General features: G+C 38.8%; 1 pseudogene; it reads right to left on the bottom strand.

The window, feature by feature from the left end:
* Positions 1-326: 326 nt before the first annotated feature.
* The window catches only part of LOC105063366 (14-3-3 protein epsilon pseudogene), a 144,720-nt pseudogene continuing 137,590 nt past the window's right edge, over positions 327-7,456 (bottom strand).

Genomic DNA, 7,456 nt, shown 5'->3' with positions numbered 1-7,456 from the left:
ACAACCTTTTTTAACCACCTCAAGCTAACACCCGATTAATTTTAAACATTGGTATAAAATTCAATTTAAACAATTAGAAATGGGAAAATGATACCACATATGCCTCTATAGTGTGATTAATGTTTCTCTTAGATGCTTGTATCACCTAGAAGTCTAATGGTTTCAAATGTAATCCATTTCTAATGGTGATCTTGCCACATTTGGCAGGAGACAATACAGAAATGCTGAAAAAGCCTCTATGCAGTCCTGTTAGTGTCTTAAAGAACCTAAAAGCTGGGACCAGTAAAATCCACAGAAATTCATTCTTGCCTTTAAGAACTTTTGAAAACTTACAAACAAACAAACAAACAAACAAACAAAAAACCAACAGGGCAGGAACCTAAATTCTGAGACCAAATGTAAAAGTCAGATTTGGTGGTTCTCAGTGACAATGCGGGAATTTCCAAGAGGGGTGGGATGGGAAGGTGTAGGGTGGTCAGAGATGGTTTCTCTTGTTAGCTTTTATGTCTCCCTGATTTTCATCTTCCACATCCTGCAGCGCTTCTTTATTCTGCTCTTCACCATCACCCTGCATGTCTGAAGTCCATAGTGTCAGGTTATCACGTAACAACTGCATGATAAGTGTAGAGTCCTTACAGCTTTCTTCACTCAGCATGTCCAGTTCTGCAACTGCATCATCAAAAGCTGCTTTTGCCAAACTGCAGGCACAGTCAGGGGAATTAAGAATTTCGTAGTAGAATACAGAAAAATTGAGAGCAAGACCTAAGCGAATGGGATGTGTTGGTGGAAGTTCTGTCATAGCAATATCACTAGCAGCTTTATAAGCCACTAGGCTGTTCTCTGCAGCCTCCTTCCTGTCGTTTCCCATGGCAAATTCAGCCAGATACCTGTGGTAGTCCCCTTTCATTTTATAATAGAAAACCTTGGACTCACCAGTGTTAGCTGCTGGAATGAGGTGTTTGTCCAGTACATCCAGACTGTCACAACAGATTAACTTTAGCTCAGCCTCAACCATTTGCCGATATTCCCGAATTAGTTTTAGTTTGTCTTCTCCTCCCTTGTTTTCTTCTTTCTGTTCAATGCTGCTGATTCTCCAGAAAGCTCTTCTAGCTCCAATCACATTTTTATATGCAACAGATAGAAGGTTTCTTTCTTCAACTGTCAACTCCACATCCGTCCCTGCTACTTTCTTCATTGATTCCACCTGTTTGTCATATCACTCAGCCTGCTCGGCCAGCTTTGCCTGGTACACCAGATCCTCCTGATCATCCATAGCGGCAGCGGCTCTGGCAGGGTCTGCACGACGGATGGAAGCGGATGGCATCTCCGTCTCTTTACTATCAAATTTATTGAAAGGAGGTGGTGTTTTAAAATAATACTGAATTAGCAATCAACATGGAAACAGATAGAGACAGATTAAGGAAAATTTAGTTCCAAATGGTAAGATAGGAGAAATTTAAATTCTTTCACTATACCTATGGCCTTACCTTTATGTCTCCCTGCCTCAATATATAATCTTCTCTTATTTTTGCTCACCATAGAAGAATTTTTAGTGCCAAGACTCCATAATAAAAGTCTTAACTTAAAAAAAATTAAATAATAATAATTTCACCACCAGGGGGCAAAGAACAGTTTTACAGGAAAAGGTTATTTTTAACATTCTAAAAGAATTACCTGTGTGAACATAGTTTTTGTTGTTAGAATTTTGATAGCTTCAAATTAAGACATACAAATCCTAACCTAAACCTTTAAATTTAAGAATTGTGTTTATAAGAGAGAAAATTGTACAAGTTACCATTAACCAGGTGCCCCTTTATTTACTATCATTTTTAGATGCTTAAAAGAAAATTTCCACCTCCCTTTTCCCTTTCCTATGCACAAGAGTTGGAAAAATAGAATTTGAACTTTTGAAATACTAATTTAGCCTTTGTCTATGCTGGTCGTTATTTATTTATTTATTGGCTTAAAACATCACATATTTATTCTCTTACAGTTCTGCATGTCAGAAGTCAAATTAATTTAATTTGGCTAAAGTCAAAGTGTCACGTAAAGGACTGGTTTCTGCAGAAGGCTCTGAGGGGAGAATCTATTTCCTTGCTTTTTGTCAGCTTCCAGTGGCTGCCTGTATTCCTTGGCTTGTGGCCCCTTCCTCTGTTTTCAAAGAATACCACTCCATCTCTTCTGACTCTGACTCTTTCTGTGCCTCTTAAAAGAAACATTGTGATGACATTGGGCCACCTAGGGGTGGGATAATCTTCCTATCTCATGATCCTTCATTTAATTACACCTGCAAAGTCTCTTTTGCCATGTAAAGGAACATATCCATAAATTCTGGGAATAAAGCTGGGAACATGTTTGGAGACCATTATTCACTCTACCACAGTAGGTATAATCAGAGGGAGCTGATACAAAGTACTTGGGAAACAGAGAAGGACTGGCTGACTCTGCCCCAAGAGGGAAAATGCCCTACGAAACCACAGCCTTCACATTAAATATTCAGATGAGCTAAAACCCATTTAACTTGGCAATCTCAGCCTCATTCCTTTAAGTATGCAAACCACCTAACTCCCCATCTAGCCCTCAGTGGACCAGCCAAGCCTCAGAATGCTTGCTTGCACACCCTTCTAATGGAAATTGCCAACCACCACCCTCAGTGCCTGAGGCATCAGCTCTGTGCCCCCACCCTACCCTGGCTGCTCACTAGTGGCATCTGAACCAAGGCACTCAACTCATGGCATGGTCAGCAAGCTACAATGTGGCTTCGCATCAACCAGCCAAAGTTACAAGACAAGCAAAATCAGTGGGTCAGAGAAAGACAAGACAGCTATTGGATCTGCCTAGGCTCCTGATGGCTCCCATCCTCAGCCATCTGTAATGTTGAAACAAATCCCCTTTTCCATGAGGTAATTTGAACGTGCCTTTGTTCCTTGCCACCAAGATGGCCCAACTTCCACACGGGGTTGTACCCACTTATCCTGATTGAACATACTGGCACTCAAGATTTAGACATCAGTCTCATGTGAATTTTGTCAATGTGAGTCAACATGCATGAGTCTGAATATGGGATTAAGGAGATGAGGAACATGAATTTAAGTCAGAAAGCCCTGGGTTGGGTCCCAGCTCTGCCACTTCTTAGCTGGGTGACAGTGGATAAGTCACTTTACTCCTTCAGCCTGGGCTCCTCACCTATAACCTGAGGGTGATCAGAGGACCTTGCACATAGAATCACTGTGAGGACTAGACAAGACCAACCTAGGAAAGGGCTTTACACAGGGCCTCCTCGGTCATCACTGGGTCAACATGACATATTCACATGCCTTATCTGCATTTCCAAAATCCAAACAGCTCTGAAATTGCAAAGTCCTCTATAACTCATGTGACAGAAAAGACTGACCTGAGGGGACAAGAGGTTACTTACAGTTTTCCTTGTCCTCTTCCTGTGGATATTTGTTGCAGAAATATTAAAGTGTTTGGCTCAGCTGGGTGTTATGTGTATGCCAGTCTTTAAATTGGCTTTTAGCTTGTGGTATTTTTGGAAAAATGGTTTCCTAAGCACGTACTTCAGCTCTGCTCTTTTGTTAACTTAATGTGATTAACTCACATACTCAGATCTTTGCCTCCTTCTAAAATCAGGTCCATCAACTCAATTAATGCTTTGCCATTTGTTAATTTTGTAACTGTGAAATGATATAAATAATGGATAAGCACATCAATTCACCAATTCTCTCTTTTGAGACCCTGATATCACTAAACTTACTGGTGAAGTACTAGAGTCATGAATGACAAATAGACGAAAAGCAAAATGATCAGAATAGTAAACTATTGGTAAGATGTGAAAAATTTGGTCTAACATGTGCAAGTCCCGTCTTCTGAAGTTTCAGGGTGTTTGACTATTTCTGACTTGTTAAGTTGGTAAAAATTCTGGTAACAGAAGCAAAACTGAAAGTTTTTAAACCAAGGTATCTGCGGTAGAGGCAAACAACCACATTTCATTCCTCTTGGCGTATTTTGTTTGCCCTCTTCCTGCTCCTAAGGACCTGCTGGGACCACAGTTCTCTGAATCAATGATAAAGATGTCACCATTTCAAATGAGGCCTGAAGCAGAATGAACACCACCGTGATCCACTAAGATCTGTCACTTTCCTTTCCCTCAACTGCTCACGGGAGCCTGGCCAGCATCTCCAGCACCAGGGCTGTCTCCAGCCAGTGCAGAATTGGGCTGGATACCACCATGTGTTCACCTAAAGAACATTTTTGTCCAGATTAAATCACATGAAAATGAATATTGACAGCAAACTTAAGGAGGAAAAGAAGTTGCCAAATGTTAGCAGTAAGGGTTTATTAAGAGTCACACACTAAAGAACATTCTAGGATCCACCCCCCCTTTTATATTAGTGATGAAAAGAAAAGCAGAGATAAAGTGGGTTTCCTTTCCTCTTATCAATTTGCTTCTTTATTTTTATTTTTTCTATTTTTTTACTTATTTGTTTTGCTGTGAATGGACAGACTCAGCTCCTTCTTTCTTGCAGAGCAGGTCCTTAAGCCTTTGCCCAGCTACTAACTGCTGGAAGGCTAAGCTTTGCATCCCAGTAGCCTATGTTAGATGCCTTGGTGCATCTTTCCAAATCCTCTCCACCTCATGTGTAAACTAAGCTTGGCCAAGTGACCAGAGCCACAGGGCTCCAACCAGCCTCCCACAGGTACCCGCTAAAAGCACCTTGCTTTAGGCCAAATTTTCTGATCTCCTTTTGTAATGGCGAAAGGTTGGCAGTAGCACACAGCCTACAATCTTCTCTTAAAAAAAAATCAAAAAAACTTTAAACCTCATAGAATCTCTTAAAGGTAAAGACAACATTTTAACAATGACTGAGGAAGAAGCTCATGCTATAGAGAAAGCAGGGAAATGGGTGTTTGGAAAATACTTCCTTCATTATATGAATAAGATTTTTTTCTTTTGCCAAAAATGATATGTGTAACTAATAAAAAGTCTCCTATCTGGACTCATAAAAACTTGTTTCAAATCTTCCAAATGTAGCTTTTCAGTGAGTTTAAAATCCATTTGTTAAAAATATAAAAACCATTCATTTTCAGTTCCTTTCTCAGAACAATTATTTGACATCAGGGAGAATAGAAAATTACTAAGTTAAATTTTAACAAAAACCTTTGTACAACTGCTGAATGGAAATGCAAAAGAGTTTATGACTTAGTATCAGAGCCAAGCATATGCTTCTTGCATTTAGATCTATGTCTCTTTATGAGGACTCTTTCTTACCTATGACATCCATTCAAACTAAGCACCTATATACATTGAAATTAAAATCAGACTTTCAGTTTCTCACAAAATGTTTACCCAGATTCCTAAATTGACACATCTTTTAAAAATTTAAGTATATTCAGTTTACAATATTGTGTTAATATCTAGTGTACAGCATAGTGATTCAGTTAAATATATATAACAGGAGAGTGGGGCTTTGTCTCTCTTGCTCATTCCTCTAAATAGTGCCTAGCTCATATTAAACTTTCAACAAATATTGTCAAATTGAAAAATTAGACTTTCAAAAAGTATTGTTGGATTTAAACAGAGAGACTCCTTTCCCTCTCTGAGGGTAATAACTTACTGTACTCTGGATCACATTCCTAAGACAAAATAATCAAGTAACCTGGAGAACTGCCCAAGTTCAAGCCATAGGAGAGTAGCCAGCTGCCAAGGGAAGCTGCGACTTGCATGACAAGTTCCACCCTTCACCTTGTAGAACCAAATGGTCATGGTGGAGGATGTGTTGCTGTTTTGATGCAAATCATTGGTTGTGTTATTTGGTTGGGTAACAATCTGAAATAACACTGACTACGTAGGGACACTGTAGATATTCTTAGTCATTTTAATCAGTGTGTACTAAACTATTCATGACTTCTAAAAACAGATTCTAATGTGGTGCCAAAATGAAGACTAGGTTCAAAAGTTGTTAAGTCACATAAAAATTCTCATTGACATCTTGAATAAATACAGCTGAGAGGTATGATTTATACTTATGGTCTCCTAAGTGGGCAATAGGACAAGCCACAGATAATTCTAATTTTTCTCAAGATTTCTCCTGTAAGTTCTAAGTCATGTCTTCAACATGCAGAACAACAGTATTTTCAGGAAGACAGATATGCAAATATGATCATTTTCTACCCTCACTATAAAACATTCTGAAGCCCAACCAATTCTTTCATTTTAGTACAGGATTGCATTTCACAGAAACATCACTGTTTTCATTTATATTCAAAAGCAACGTGTGTTGATATTTCAGCTAATGTTACCTTTCATTAGCTTTTTCATCAGGTATCTTTTCCACATAAGGTCAGAGCTTTGGTTAAAGCTTGTTTCATAATGATGTCTCAAGCTGCATTCTTTTGACAAAAAACCAAACCAAAACAAAACAAAACAAAAAAACACTTTCTTTTAAACACATGGGAATATTCTCATTTCAACAGAGAATTGTGCTTGTTCACAATTGGGGGAAATTTAAAGGCTTCGCAGTAGAGTTGTCATATTTAGCAAATAAAAATACAAGACACCTAATTAAATTTGAATGTCAGAGAAACAACATATATCTCATGGAACATACTTATACTAGCAAAAATTATTTCTTCAAATTTAACTTGGTATGTTTTCAGGCAACCCTGGTCTCTCTTTGTTTTTCCTACTTTTGATGGAGACATAGATTGAAATACACTCTTCTTCCAGGAAGTAGTGAAATCTTCATCACTTTCTTGTTAGCTATTTTAAAATGTTGTCAGCAGTTTTAGAATCAAAGAAAAGCTACATGAAACAAACAAAACATCAATTCTCAAGACTTTGGAAGCCAGGCCATGAAAGATTTCATTATGTCAAACAATTAAAAATCAAATACTGACTAAGCGTTTACCATCTATAAGGCATTGTATTGCAACATTCCACAAGCACAAGAGAAGGGGAAAAGAAAGAAGCCAAGCTCTCAGCCTCTGGAGAATGTATCATTTTGTGGGGAGGATAACATTGATACACACAAAAAGATAACAAACAGTACAAGGCAGTAGGTAGTAAGTGTCCAAGGAATCATATAGACAAGAGGATTCAGGAGATCAATTCCATCTGAGTCTTTGGAGAAAGACAGGAGGAGAAAGGGGGTGTTTTACTAAGTGCTTTATATTCATCATCCTGTTTAAGCCTCCTGCTATGGTCTGAATGGCTGGGACCCCGCTCCCCCACCACCTCACCTCTACAAATTCACATGTTGGAATTAAAGTGCCTAATGTGATAGTGTTAGAAGATGGGTTCTTCGGGGAGGTAGTAAATTGTGAAGGTGGAGTCCTTACGAACGGGCAAGTGCTCTTATAAAAAAGAGCTCTAGTCTCTTCTACCATGTGAAGATGCAAGGAAGGTGCCAGCTATGAGCCAGGAGGAGTGTCCTCAGCAGAATGTGACCACGCT

This window comes from Camelus bactrianus, chromosome 35 (genome assembly GCF_048773025.1).
Source record: "Camelus bactrianus isolate YW-2024 breed Bactrian camel chromosome 35, ASM4877302v1, whole genome shotgun sequence".
Classification (NCBI taxonomy): domain Eukaryota; kingdom Metazoa; phylum Chordata; class Mammalia; order Artiodactyla; family Camelidae; genus Camelus; species Camelus bactrianus.
This window is presented reverse-complemented; position numbering and strand designations above follow the sequence as displayed.